The sequence below is a fragment of the Pseudorca crassidens genome, chromosome 6, assembly GCF_039906515.1.
Source record: "Pseudorca crassidens isolate mPseCra1 chromosome 6, mPseCra1.hap1, whole genome shotgun sequence".
NCBI lineage: Eukaryota > Metazoa > Chordata > Mammalia > Artiodactyla > Delphinidae > Pseudorca > Pseudorca crassidens.
In genome coordinates this window covers 6,846,256-6,861,433 of record NC_090301.1, presented here as the reverse complement: position 1 = coordinate 6,861,433, position 15,178 = coordinate 6,846,256, and the positions used below count along the sequence as shown (strand labels likewise).

The following is a 15,178-nucleotide window of genomic DNA, read 5'->3' as shown; positions in this document are numbered from 1 at the left end:
TTTTTAGCACCCACTTGCAGAAATTTCCTGGCTTTGATGATAAACCCTCTGGTCATCTAGTCATTTAGAGAAAGGTTCAACCCTGTAATTTAAAGAATATTCTAGTGCACTAAGATATATTAGCATTAAAAATATTTTTATAGCTTACTTGAGGCCTAATTGCTGTACAATGAACTGCACTGTTACAGCTTTATGAGTTTCTCTCTCACACACACACACACGCATGTGCACGCACACACACACACATACCTGTTGAAACTGTCGCCACAGTCAGAATAACAAACATTTCCATCCCCCTGAAAATTTCCTTGTAATCCATTCTCTCTCCATATCCCTCCTCAGGCAAACAAGGATCTCTTTTCTGTCTTTGTAGATTAGTTTGCATTTTTTAGAATTCTGTATAAATTGAATAACGGTAGTGTGTCCTTTTTTTTTTTTTATGTCTGGCTTCTTTGGCGTAGCATAATGATTTTGAAGTTTTCCATTTTGGGTGTATCAGTAATTTGTTTTTTTTCCCCAATTTGTTGATCCATTTACCTGTGGCGGCCATTCAAGGAGTTCCCAGTTTGGAGCTAATGCAGACAAAGCTGCCACGAACATTCGTATACACGTCTTTGTGTGGACATATGTTTTCATTTCCCTTGGGTAAAAACTTACTAGCAGAATTGCTGGGTCATATAGTAGGCGCTATGTTTAACTTTTCAAGAAACTGTTCAGCTGTTTTGCAGAGTGCTTGGAAGTTTACATTCTCACCAATAGTGCATGAAAGTTCCAGTTTTCCACATCCTCACCAGTACTTGGTGTGGTCAGTCTTTTTATATTATCTTTTTATTTTACATGTCCTAATAGATATATAGTAGTGTCTCATTGTGGTTTTAATTTCCATTCCCCGATGACAAATGATGTCAGCATCTATTCATGTACTTATAGACTATTTGTATGTCTTCTTCTGTGAAGCATATGGTAGAATCATCTGTCCATTTTTGTACTGACTTGTTTGTCTTATTATTGAGTTGTAAGAGCTCTTTATATATTCTGGATATTGGTCTGTGATATATGTGTTATGAATGTTTTTCTTGTTCTGGCTTGCCTTTTTCTTAATGGCATTTGTAGAAGAATGGAGTCTTTGGTGAAATTTGTGTTCTATCCAAGAAACCCTTTCTACCTCAGCATTGCAAAGATTTTTCTTCTAGAAGTTTTGCAGTTTTAGGTTTTACAGTTAGGATTATGGTTAAATTTTATGTATAATGTGAGATAAGAGTGATGTTCATTTTTTTTCCCCCATATGGATGTTCAGTTGTTCCAGCAGCATTTGTTGAAGAGACTTTCCTTTCCACATTGAATTACTTTGACACCTTTGTCACAAGTCAGTTGACCATATATTTGTAAATCTATTTCCAGGCTTTCTATTCTGTTCCGTTGATCTATGTCTGCCCCTATCCTAACTCCATACTTTCTTGATTACTGTTACTTTACAGTAAGTGTTGAAATCAGACTCAAGCTCTCTTAACTCTGTTTTTCTTTCTTAAAATTGCTTTGGTTATTCAAAACCCTTCGCATTTTTATGTAAATAAAAATTAATTGGTCAGTTCCTATTTAAAAAGGGCCTGCTGGAATCTTGACTGAGGTTGCATTGAATCTATAAATCAGTTTGGAGGGAATTGATGTATAAATAACATTGGGTTTTCCCATGAACATGATATATCTCTGTATTTATTTAGATCTTCTTTAATTTCTCCCAGCAAAGTTTTGTAGTTTTCAGTAGTAGTTTTGTAGTTTTCAGATATCTTTTTTTTTTTTTTTTTGTGGTACGTGGGCCTCTCACTGTTGTGGCCTCTCTCATTGCGGAGCACAGGCTCCGGACGAGAAGGCTCGGTGGCCATGGCTCACGGGCCCAGCCACTCCGCAGCATGTGGGATCTTCCCGGACCGGGGTGCGAACCCGTGTCCCCTGCATCGGCAGGCGGACTCTCAACCACTGCACCAGCAGGGAAGCCCTTTCAGATATCTTTAATGTCTTTTCTTAGATTAATTTCTGTGTAGTTTGTTTTTTGTGCCTATTAAATAAATTAAATAGAAATATTTTCCAATTGTTTGCTGCAAACAATGGCTTTTGTGGTCTTGGAAAATAACTTCATAGTTCTAGTAGTTGTTGTAGATTCCCCAGAAATTTCTATGTAAGCAGTCATATCATCTGCAAAGTAGGGACAGCTTTATGTCCTTCTGACCCAAATGCCTTATATTTCTTTTTCTTGTCTCATTGCAAAAGCTTGGACTGCCAGTGCAATGTTGAATAGAAGGAGTGAAAGCAGAAATCCTTTCATTTCTTTGAGTCTTAACAGGAAACAGTTAAGCTCTTCACTGTTAAGTATGATGTTAGCTGTAGGCTTTTTTAGGTAGCCTCTATCACTTTGAGGATTTTCCTGTTTGTTGAGAATATTTGTTATGAATGGGTGTTGAATTTCATCAGATGCTTTTCTGGTATCTGTTGAAGTGATCATATGGATTTTCTCCTTTATTATGTTAAAAGGAGAAATGAAATTGACTGATTTTCCAACGTTAAACCAACCTCGCATTCCTGGGATAAACCCTGTTTCCTCATGATGTATTATCCTTTTACTTATTATTGGATTCAGTTTGCTGTTATTTTGTTAGGGGTTTTTGCATCTCTATCTGTGAGAGATACTGATCTGTAATCTTTTTGTTTTTGTCAGGTTTTGGCACTTAGAGTAAGCTGGCTTTATAAAACATGTAAGCTAGCATTATAAAACAAGGAGGATCATTGTTCCTCCCTCTGTTTTCTGATACAGTTTGGTGTTACTTCTTTCTTAAATTTTTGCTAAACTTACCAGTGAAACTAGGTGTGGATCTCTCTATTTGGGAAGGTTTTCGATAATACCTTTTGAAATTTTTGATAATAAATTAAATTTTTAAATGGATATAGGCTCCTCAGGTTTTTTGTTTCTTGTCTACATTGACATTTTACGTACTCCTTTTCCCCTCCAATTTCTCTCTGTTGGAGGGAGAGGTGTCAACTTCTCTAGAGAAGGGATGTCCTGGGCTTGCTGACTCTCTCCATTCTAGCACCCTGAGACATGCTGGCACAAAGTAGGCGTTCTAGAAATATTTGTTGGGTTGATTGGTTTGTTGTTGCTGTGTCTCCATCCCTCGGCATCTCTGTGAAACTTCTCGCTCCTCCATCCACATGGGACTGTGTCATAGCTGTGTCATGACAAGGGGAGGTGGCTCCTGAGTCAGGCCAGCTGGCCTCGGCTGACCGCATGCCTTGCGCTTCCACTGCAGCTGTCCAGATACATGGGGATGTGTCCACAGCTCTGGTAGACAGACCCTCTGAGTCAGGGCTTGCCGAGGGAAGAAATATCTTCAACCTTTTTCTGTCTTGGGTTTTTTTTTTTTTTAAATGTTAAATCCTGTGGTTGGAATTACTTCTTTTCATTTTTGAAATATACTTGAAATACCAGAGGAATATAGGAAGCTTGGTCAGAGGAAAGGGGTAAACTGTCTAAAGTTGAGGGGGAGTGGTTGTAGGTGAGGGGGGATTATCCTGAAAGTCACCTTGCCTGTGACCTACCTGCCCGGCTGGGATGGGTCTGAGATGCCCTGTCCTGGGCTGCTTACTAGTGACAGCCCTGGACTGAGTACATTAGTCAGGGAGTGAGAGAGAGCAGGTGGTCTGGACTGGGCATCTCTGAGAGGACATGAGCGCTGTGGCTGTGTACTCCATTCAGGTCCTGGCACTGGAAGGGGGTCTAGTGCTCACGCCCCCCTTTGCATCTTAGGGTCTGGGTCTTTGTGTGCCTACAGTGCAGCTACAGAGGTTGGGTGTGGGAACCGGGGCTCCCTTGGCAGAACTGGGAGCTGAGAACAAGGGCTGTGCTTCTCAGGGTCCTGTCTCCATCCTGGGTCTAGATTTGAAGGACACGGCCTGCCGTGTTAGTTAGAGTGCCGCATCCACGTGCCAGCCGGCACAGCTCCCCTGAGCCCCAAGGTCGGTGGGCACTTCATCCCTCCAGGAGGGAGCTCCACAGGCCACGATGTGCCCTGGACACGTGTTGGCCATCTTCTTCTGGTCCTGGCTCTGCCTCCTACAAGCTGTGTGGCCTTGGGGAGCTACCTTCCCTCTCTGGGCATCCGTCGCCTAGTGTGTGACATGGGGTTAGAACAGATGGTTGTCCCGTCATGGGCACTTGTGCAAGTCTGTGACCTCACCTTCCGGCTGAACCCAAGCAGGACCACGTGATGGCTGTGAGCTGTGCGCGAAGCAGCTCGGGTCCAGCCGTCCTCACCTCGTCTCCTCCTCCAGCTTTGCTTCACACCATCAAATTGGAAACCTTCACGTTGTGGTGTTTACTTTTTTAATGCAGTGGTAACATGTCTGAAGACATTTTCCTTAGAATCAGTTCTGAGAGGAGGGGTTACCACCCCTTTCATTGCCTGGGGGTGGTGGTGGTGAGGCCATCTCACTGCCAGGGTCCCCACCCAAGGGGACTGGGGAGGGGCTGAAAGGACCCACACCTCGGTTTCTTCTCCTGCTGGCCTAGTCCTTTGCTGGGAGCAAAACTTGAGAGCATCCTCACGTATGTAGCAGTGTGACCTCAGCGTGAGATGTGGTCATTTTCCCAGAGTGAGTCACAGTAAGGTCAGAGAACCTGGGAATCCTCAACCCACTGGGTAAACTACATTGAAATAGCCCAGATAAAATGGGGGAGGGGGTGTTAGGGGAGGTTTGCAGAAGTATATATTGTTGTGGTAGTTTTCACTTTGTAAGGTTTTTCATCCTACATTGCTTAGTAAGTGTGAGCATATAAACACAGTTTTCAGAGGTGACCCTTCATGTTAAGGGCAAGTGTTCCATTCCGTCATTATTTATTGAGTGCGTACTATCTGCCAGGCACTCAGGGACTCCTCTGGGAACAGAGCAGAGACCCCCTCCTTAGAGGAACCAGAGTAAGAAAAGGGACAAGGTGCAAATTCCATCTTTTATGCAGCAAATTGCATTTAACACCTTCACATCAAATTCTTTTTTTTGTTTTTAAACAGTTTTGAATTGAAGTGTAGTTGATTTACAGTGTTGTGTTAGTTTCAGGTGTACAGCGAAGTGATTCAGTTATACATATTGACATATATCCATTCTTTTTCAGATTCTTTTCCATTGTAGGTTGTTACAGGATATTCAATATAGTCCCCTGTGCTATACAGTAGGTCCTTGTTATTTATCTCTCTTATATATAGCAAATTCTCTTTATGTTCCTCCTAAGATGTATGGAATGACGTATATCAGAGGTCAGCAGCAAAGTTCTCTAAAGGGCCAGGCATTTCAGGCCTTGGCGGCTGTTGGGTCTTTGTGGCTGTCTGCAGCAGCCAGAGACAGTACATAAATGAACAGGTGTGGCTGTGTTCTAATAAAACTTTATTTCAAGAACAGGTGGCAGGCCAAAGTTTGCCCAGCCCTGATGGAAGTCGTCAGATTTGATTTGTGGTGTCATTATTTCAGCCTTACTGTTACTCTGTTAAATCAGGCTCCCTTGGTGCTGCTGCCATTTGAGTGGACAGTTTTCAGTTCTCATGTAACGAAGTAAATCAAGTTCTTTACCTGGAGCGTGAAGAAGGCTCAGTCTCTGTGCCATGGTTTTCTTCTCTGTGTGATGATAGAGATGGTAGTCTTAATTCAGTTTAGGTCTGGGGTGTTTAACAGAAAACCCAGGTGACAGTGGTTTAAATACGGCAGAGGTTTGTTTTTTTCTCCTTGAAAAGACTAGGGCCCAGCAGGCTTAGCCAGTCTGGAACCCCACAGTTGGCAGGGTCACAGGGCCCCTCCCGGGGGCCAAATGCCAGGAGCAGGGGCCGCAAGGAGCGGGTGGGCAGAGGCTGCCACTGTGTCATCCTCTCAAAGAGCTTTCCTGGGAGGTCCCCCCACCAGCCCCAGCACGTCAGCTTGTGTACCTCTTTTGTGTCCCTAGGTCAGGGGCGGTGGAACGTGCTCTGTCAGCTAGGCCGAGCTAGGGGCCATCAGGAACAGCAAGGTCAGTTCATGAGGAAGAAGGGAAAATGCTAGTTGTGTAGGCAACTAGTAGTTTTTGTCCCAGATGTTGATTTTGTAGGAAAAAAAGAAACATAGATAATTTAAAAATACCCCTTACTGTAGACATTTTGGAAGATACAGAAAACCAGAAGGAAAAGAAAAAAACCTGAGGTGTCAACTTCCAGTTTTCCAGCCTATGTGTGTCCCTTCCTTGAAATATATATATTTTAAACACAGAAGTGTAATATAAACATGCCCTTTAATAAATTCTTTGTAAACCTTGTTTTTTCCTTCGGTGTTTTGTTTGTTTCTGGCGGCATGGCATGCTGCCTGGTAGCTAGTCTGTGGTTTACTTAACAAACAGCCTGAGATCAGCTCATCAGTAAAGATGTGCACAAGACTTTGTCCCAGGGACGGACACCTGGCGAGTCAGCAGATGCAGGTGTTCTTACCTCAGGCCACTTTGCTCTTGGAAGTCTGACTGCCTAATCAGCTTGACCTTCAGTGATCAGAAATGTGCATGGCAGGCAGACCTTGGACTATAGAGGTTGCTATGCGTCTCCTCCCCTCCCCTCCCCTCCCTTCCCCTTCCCTTGATAGTTGCTAACTGTACGGTTACTGTGGATACACCTGGGTATATGCAGATATATCATCAAATAATCCCAGAGGAAAACAGATAAATTGTGACAGCATGGTGGCCTCTAGATTAGATTGCCAAGGCACTCCCATTCCACTCCCTCCATCCCCACGTCCCTTCAGGACCCACTGCCAGGTACTTTGGTTTAGAGTTCATTATCACTGGGATAATAATAATTCTAGGTGTTTGAGCTAATCGTTCCTTTTGTGCAGTAACCAAGAGGGAGATGCAGTTAAAGTCCTTTCTGCTGTGGTGTGTTTCCGTAACAAAAAGTGTACTGACCCAGCACGGCCAGCCAGGGAGGAGCACAGCCCTGCCCTCGAGGCCTGCAGGCTCTGCCTGCAACTTGCTTATTGAGTCTTGGTCTCTGTGCGCTTTGCCTGTCTCTGATCTGTAACTCAGCTGCAGCAGCTTCCATCCATGAAGCTCCTTCATTTTTTTCAAAAGTAAAGTTCTATATTTACTGTAGTATTTCCTTATGTACTTTAAAGTTTGTACAGTACTAGTGTTTTTATTAAGATTCTTGTTCTGTTAACGCTTGGCTACAGCATTGCCTAGGTTTTGAGTGGTCTGCTCCAGCTCATCCTTTCCCACGAGGCTTAAAATTTTTATTGTGGGGCTTCCCTGGTGGCGCAGTGGTTGGGAGTCCGCCTGCCGATGCAGGGGACGCGGGTTCGTGCCCCGGTCCGGGAAGATCCCACATGCCGTGGAGCGGCTGGGCTCATGAGCCATGGCTGCTGACCCTGCGCGTCCGGAGCCTGTGCTCCGCAATGGGAGAGGCCACAACAGTGAGAGGCCCGCGTACCGCAAAAAAAAAAAAAAAAAATTTTTATTGTGCACTTTTGTAGAATGTGAGGATTTTCAGCAACTCAAATTTTACATTATAGCAAAAACACCTGTAATGTTTTACCAGTGCTCAGATTGTTCTTTTATTCGGTTTTTTATACAAATAGCCCATTCCTTATAAATAATTAAGCACACATAACCAAAATGAACAATAAACACTCAGTAGTCTTATCACTGAGATCATAGATGCAAACACTGTTGTAGAGCCCTGTGGTTCTCAAACATGGGCGGGACTAAGGAGTGGGGAGGTGAGGTTCGCCCACAGAAGGACATTTGGCAGTTGGAGATGTTGTGGCGTGTGACACCTAGGTGAGGGGGTTGTTGAGGGCATGCTACTGGCGTGTTCAGGGATGCTGTTCAGCATCCTCCAGTGCTGTGGGGGACAGTCCCTGCAACAAAGAATTATTGGGCCCAGAGGGTCAGTAGTGCTGGGGTTCAGAGACCCTGATATAGACATAGATTTAGGTATTTTCCTGTGAATATCAGTACATACACTTCAGTTTTTACAAAAAATCGGACCAATTATGCATACTAATTTGTAGCCTGCTTTTAAAATTTATTATCTCATGAACATCTCTGTACATAAATATGCGCTGTCGCCGCCCTTTTTAAAGTTGCTAAATGGTACCCCACCCTGTGAAACGTCATTATTTATGTATTTCACCACTCCCCAGTGTTTGGAGATCTAGGCTGTTTCCAGCGTTTTGCTATTGGAGGCATGTTAGATTTTGTTTGTATTTTGCCTTCTGCTTGCCGTCTCCTGTTTCCCGCCTCTGCGGCACCACCCCCATACCTGGGTGCCCTTCGTGGGCCATGGTACCCCTCCCCCCAGGGGCTCTCTGCCTCTGCCACCCTGCTCAGGGCCGCCTCTCATCTCCAAGGTTTCCCTCACGTTGAACACATTTCAAAGCTAATGAAGCACCGTTGAAATGTTGACTAGATGAGTAACTTGAAATACTGTCATCCCATTTCAGTTGTAGGTATAACTTTTACTTTTTGCTTCATCTTACTTTTTGTTCCTTTTGAAAAATCTGTCTTCTGGTAAGTTACATGTGAGTTTGACCTGTGGCCCAGTTGGCTTTGCTCCCTGCCTGGGCGTCCTGCAGTCCCTGTGGCCAGTGTCCTCAGGAGGGCTGGCAGGTGGGCAGGGAAGAGGGTGCTTGGCTTTGACTGAATGAATGCCTTGGGCCCCCGGGTAGGTCGAGTAGCAGTGGTGGTGGGGACCCCTCTTTGCCCCCAAAGCTGCCCTGTGACTGGAGGTGAGGTGCAGCTTCAGAGAGGAGGGTGTCCCATCAGCAGTCGAGGCCTGGTTCCTTTCTGGAGGGCAGATGCGGGGCGGGGAGCCTGGGTGTCTGGACCAGCATCCTGGGCTGCTTTCCCACAGGGCCCTCCAGGAGCTTGTTTGCGTGGTGGTGTCTATTTTTGTGTTTCGTATGATACCATGTGAGGAAGTCCCTTGTCTACGCACATCCCAGCTGTCGTGAATAGTTTGTATATCGGGGCTTCCAGGTGGGGATTGTGTATGGCGAACTCAGTGTTTCGGGCAGCATCGGAACGGCAGGACGTGAGTAACAGGAAGTGACAGAAATGACTGAGCGTGCCAGATGCTTATTCTTGGCCACCTTTCCAAGCCCCGTGGACCGGGGAGCTATATTTAGCCGAGTATTTCCAGGTTCCTAACCCTGTGTGGACACGGCCCCTTTGCTCCTCTTTGGGTCGGTGGCTAAACTGCGCCGTGCTGATGGGCTTCTCTGCGTCTCTGGTCTACTTTGGTGACCCACAGGTTCTTGCCCATCGGCTTTAAAACTTGAGTTTTGTTTTTGCTGGGCCGCTTCAATTCTGATCCATTTTGAGCAGTTGGAAAACGTTCTGAAAGAGGGAAGAGTGGAAGGTAAGAGTTCCAGGTGATGGTGGGTGATGAGGCTGTGGGAAGCTGCGTGGGGAAGAAGTTAAAATTATAAGGATTTAGAATGAAGTAAGTGGAGTGAATTGTAGGTTATTGTAAGTACCTCTAGAGGGCTGATTTATGTCTTCTGTTTCTTGGAAGCAGAAGGCTGGGATTTTTAAAGCCATAGGCTTGGTGGTGTGACTTCACCCACATGCTAGAAATGCTCTTTGGTCACCACCTGGCCGAGTAGAAAGCCTGCAGGTCGGATAAGCTTCTCGGTGATGAATTCCTGTTGTCTGAGCTTTGTCACAGGAGAAGTTTCACCCAGATCCCCAAGTACCACGGAGCCTCAAGTAGTCTGCGCGTAGATGCGGGTGATTTTTGCCCAGTGGCGTCAGATGGCGCTTCAGGCACGTGTTGACCAGATGCCCCCATGGGCTGCTGGGTGTCTCTTGTACCCAGGTGTCTGCTGTGACTGCCGTCTCTCTGTGGGAGCAGCTGGGGAGCCAGCCTTTTGCTCTCATCGTTGCCTCACATGCCCTGAGCTGTGCTGGCCTTCGGACCAGCGCCTTCCTGCTGGAGGACAGCAGGTGACAGCTCCAGGCACGAACAGCAATAACGGCCTCTCTCATTCACCGGGGCCGTGACCCTGAGGTTAAGAAGCTGAGGACTAGAGGACCAAGGCATCTGTCCCAGTGTCCCTCTGATGGCTCAGTCTGTTGTAACTGCTGTGCTGTACTGTCCTCTCTCCACACCTCTCATTCTATCACTGGGCTTACTGAGCTCGCTTGGCCTTTGAGCAGCAGGATGTGTGTCTCTGTGTGCTTTGAGAATCCTCAAAAAGGAATTTTCTGGGGTTTGATGTTAGCTTCTGGTAGCTGCCACCCCAGTGGTTGACCAGGGGGTGTGTTGGGAGAGAAGGTTTTTTTTGGTCTCTAAAAGCTTCGTTCTGAGCCGTCCAGCCAGCGCGCCTCCCCCTTTCTCCCTTCATAAAGCATCAACTTCATTTTCACACACTCAGCCAGCTCTTTTAGGATTCAGAAATCTACTTTGAGATAAGAAATTTGAGAGGCAAATTAGGAACAGTTGTGTCTGCTATGAAGTGCATGGCAGCCAGCAGAGGTGGGCGGGGAGTGTGACTGCCACGCGAGTGCCCGGAGGGGGGCGTTCTGTGTGGTGAGTGAATGAACGCATGATCGCCAAGTTCAGGCTGCTGGAGATTCCCCGGTTTTACCAGCAGAATCTGTCTGCAGGCTGACACAATTCCATTCTGTGGGGCTAAGCTATAACCACAAGGCAAACTATAAATTTATACTGTAAACCATAAGTACAGTAAATTGTACGTACTCTGTATGTGTGTGTGTGTAAATACTATAAACTATAAGTACAAAACATAGTGTATGTCTCTAGCCCTAGCTTGGATATTTTAGCATATTTTTGTGCCAAAACATTTAACATTTTAAAAAATTATTAAATATTTCAGGCATTCAAAAAGTAACATAGTGAACAACTGTGTACACTTCCCAGCCCGAGAAAGAAACATTATGGATGTACTTGGAGTCCTTTATATTCCCTTTCTTATCCCGTTCCCTTCCTGCCCTCCCTCCCCTGAGGTCACCCCCATTCTGAGTTTGCAGTTTATCATTTGTTTGTGTCCTTTTTTATACTTTCTCTACTCATATATGTAGGTATAAACAATACATAGTATTGTTTAATCAGTTTAAAAACTTCTAATAAATGGTGTCACACTACACATCTCCTGCAGCTTGCTTTTTTCTCACCCAGTATTGCGTTTCTGAATTTTATCCATGTGGATACATTCATCTTTAGTTAAGTGGTTCAAGGTTTAAAATGACAGATTCCTGATTTCTAGAATTAAATCAGAATTTCCAGGGAGTGGGACATGAGCCTCAGAACTTTTCGCAGGTACAGTGAGTTGAGGCTCACGATGCTCCAGGGTTGTTTTTGTGGCTTACATTGGGGTCCAGTGTATGACGTGTCCCACTGTCGACTTGTTTCCCAGATTTCAGCCTTGCAGACAGCGCTGCCGGGAACAGTCTTATACTAGTCTTCCTGGGCACACAGCACGAGTTTCTTTAGAGTGTGCTTCTAAGGGTAGAATTGCCAGGTGTGCACGTCTTTAGCTTGATGCGATATTGTCAAATTGCTCTGCAAAACTTTAAATTTTTTAAGCGACCCGCCAACAGTGGTAACTTGTGAGTGATGTTATTTCCTTTTATAATGTAGCCAGGCTGATGGCAAGGTGATGAAGTCTCATGAACGAGATAAAATCTTGGCCATGCCCAGCATCTGGATAGACACCCCAAGCCCAGCACGTCCAGAATTGCACTGCTGCTCCCCACCCCGGCTCCCAGCTGCCGAGCCGGCTCAGAGCCGTCCCCTCCCAGGGTGGCGGCCTCTCCCCCGCTGCTCCAGGGGTCTTTGTGGCTCCTGTCTGTACATTCTGTCAGGAAACCCCTTGTCTTCAGGAGGCGTCAGAGTCCCGCTCTCCCCTCCCCTTCATCTCTTGATGGGATTGCTGAGCACGCTCCCACAAGGTTTCCCGACTTCTGCCCTACCTGCTACGCCCAGTTTTCAATAATGCAACCAGAACGATGCTTTTTAAACCCAAGTCAGATGTCAGCCTTCTGCTCAAAAGCTCCACGGCCCCCATTTCACTGGGGCTAAAAGCCAGAGCTCTTACAGGTGCCCCCAGGGCACTCTGGGCCCTGTCGCTTCTCCAGACTGCCCTGCCTCTCTCCCCAGCGACCTCTCTCCCCGGCTCACTCGCTCCAGCCACTGGCCGCGCTCCTGCTTCAGGCTCTTCTCTTCCACACCCTTCCAGTCTTTTCCAGTGAGGCCTACCTCAGTCTCCTGACCTCCTTCTTCTGGTCTCTCTCCTCTCCCCATAGACTTTATCACCAGTACTACTCTCTGTGCTATATAATTTACTTCTTTATTATGGTATTTATTTCCTGTCTGAATTTGAATGTAAGCTCCAGGGGAACAGGGATCTTGTCTGTTTGTTGGAACGGAAGAGTGACTGAATTTATTTCTGAGAAGAAAGGAAGAATTTGGAACCTCCAGATGAGGGTTGAGCATGGGAGAGGAGGTGAGGTTGAGGCCTCCGGGGGTGGTGGGCAGTTGGTGGGAGGACTTGTTTTGGTGTGTGCGTGGGCCTGTCCGGTGGGCAGTGGGATCTGTGGGTCTGGAGCGGCGGGGCAGCTTGTCTTGAGGGTGTTTCTGGTTGCTCCCGGAGAGTACCTGCTGTCTGCGGGCGTTGGGGCCGGCCCACCGCAGAAGTACAGAGCTGTTTGCAGGCAGGACTGAGGTTCACAGCTGACGTAAGGTGTGGCTTCACTGATTTCTCAAGCACTGTTGTGTACAGAAGCGAGTCCTGCCATTTCCGGTGCTCTGTCTTGTGCAGGTGTGACTACCAGCCCAAGTGTCACAGCCGGAAAACAGCGAGCACTGTGACCCTCATGTCACGTGGGGAGGACCCAATTTCGTTTTCTTTGAGATTATGTACCCAGGGTATGTCCGCATAATATTTCCTTGGCAAATCAGATGTGAATTGCATGAGTTTGTGCCACCTACAAATAAAGGACTTTAGCAAGGTAAGATTATACTTTTAATCAGTGCTGAGTGAGACCACACGTGCCCCTGTTCTTAAGAAATACAGCATTGTTCTGAATGCTTAACATTTAATTTAAACATATTAGTTATTAGAAAATGTTGATTGTGGTTACTTATTTTTAATTAAACCTTTTAGTTCGAGATCATTGTAGATTCACATGGAATTGAAATAATACAGAGATCCTTTGTGTCCTTTACCCAGTTCCGTCCGTTGGTAGCATCTTGCAAAACTAAAGTAAAATATCACAGCCAGGAAGTTGATATTGGTACTGTTAAGATCCAGGTTTCCACCTCCACAAGGATCCCCTGGTTGTCCTTTTATAGCCACACCCACTCCCGTTCTTATCCCCTGGCAACCATCAATCTGTTCTGTATATCTGTAATTTTGTTATCTCAAGAATGTTCTGTAAATGGGATCAGGTAGTATGTAACCTTTCGGGATTGGCTTTTTCACCCAGCAGAGCTCTTTGGAGATCCCTGCAGGTTACTGTGTGTATGATAGTTTCTTTTTATACAGAGTGGTGTTTCATGGAATGGGTGTGCCACTGTGAGTTTAATCATTTACCACTGAAGGACATCTGGGTTGTTTCCAGGTTTTGGTGCTTATCAATAAAGCTGCTATAAACGTTCATGGACAGGTTTTTTGTGTGAACATAGGTCTTCATTTCTTGGGAGAAATGCCCAAGAGTTGTAATCCCAGGATTGTCTTGTAGTTTCATGTTTGGTTTTTAAAGAAACTGCCGAACTGTTTTGCAGAGCGGCTGTACATTCCCCCCAGTATGCGCCAGTTTCTGGACATCTTCATTTGGTGGTGTCACTTTTTTCTTTCAGCCATTCTCGTAGGTGTATAGTCATATTGTGATTTTAATCAGCATTTCCTGAATGGCTGTTGATGTTGAATTTGCCTCTGTATACCCTGTGACACTGTGGGGATGTGGCTGGCAGGGGTGAAAGTCCCTACCTGGTGTTCTCTGGGCAACACGTGGCCGATGCTGGAGCCTTATTGCTGCCTTCGTGGTGGGCGTGGGGGCCACAGTTGTTTCCGTTTGGCTGGAGTAGAGTGGTTATTGGCTGCTCTCCCACTGTTGATTCTGCCTTGTTAGGCTCCCCTTTCCTGGAGCCATGGCCGGAGAGGGCAGGCTTTTGGTGAGCTTTTAAATTCTTTCTGTACTCCTTGGTGTTTCTGGCTGGGCTTCTTCAGCTCCATGTTTAGGATGTCAGGGGCAAACAGAGACCCGAGAGAACTCAGTGCCTTGTCATTCCTCAGGCCCTCTTCTCTCCACCCTTCAGAGCCTTTGCATATTTTTTTATATCTAAGTCCAGGGTTTTAGCTGTACTTAGCCAGAGGAATAAGGAAAAGTATGTCTAACTGTCTTCCCGGAATCAGAAGTCTGCTGGTTACTCTTATTATTTTTGGATCTGTGAAATCTGATGACCCAAGGCTGCATGTCTGCCCTGCCTGCTTGCCCTGCTTGTTGTGGCCTTTGGCCCATCCCAGGCTCAGGGCCTCACATTTATTACTGCTAAGGTGGTTTGGCTTGGCCTGTAGTCCCAGCGTGACAAAGTTTGCAGGAGCTCCATCTTTTTGTCATTTAAGGTCTCATTTACAAATGAGAGGCACATCCAAATCCGTGGTAAGGAATTGCTGGACGGGACTTTGCTGGTGAATCGTGGATCGCCCTTGTCATCGTCCCCCAGATCGTATTTCTCCACCCTCTATTTTGAACTCTTGGGAAACCTGGTTGGAGTGGGAGGGGCAGCGGTCGGGTGACTCAGTGAGATGTCCGTGTCATCCTTGCACTGATCCTCCAGGCCAGTATTCCTGTCAAAAAGGAAATGCAACGCACCAGACGTTGCCTGCTCCGAGTGAGCCTAGGAGAGCTCTTGGCGACTGCCGGTTCCTTCCCTGCATTCAGCCCCTCCATTCCTGGCATCGCTCACATGGCAGTCTTGCCTGGAATCCAGGTGGGGACCCGCTGCCCAGGGTCCTGGCCCCCTGCTTCATTACTTGTGGGACTTTGGGCAAGTCACTCGGCAGGCCTCAGTTTCCTCTCCTGATAACCTCCTCCATCACGTGGTGGGGAAGCTGGGACAAGCAGACACCTGTCAACACCTAGCAGATTTCCCAG

General features: G+C 46.3%; 1 protein-coding gene across 13 annotated transcripts in view; it reads left to right on the top strand.

Moving 5' to 3' along the window:
- The window catches only part of DGKD (diacylglycerol kinase delta), a 110,195-nt gene that overhangs the window by 51,983 nt on the left and 43,034 nt on the right, over positions 1 to 15,178 (top strand). The window contains exon 1 of one of the 13 annotated variants that reach the window (XM_067740189.1): positions 9,213 to 9,416. The exons of the other annotated variants lie outside the window; for them this stretch is intronic. The gene's annotated coding sequence lies outside the window, so the exon portion shown is untranslated. Of the gene's footprint in view, positions 1 to 9,212; positions 9,417 to 15,178 lie in introns of those variants that run through there. 13 annotated transcript variants of the gene reach the window in all.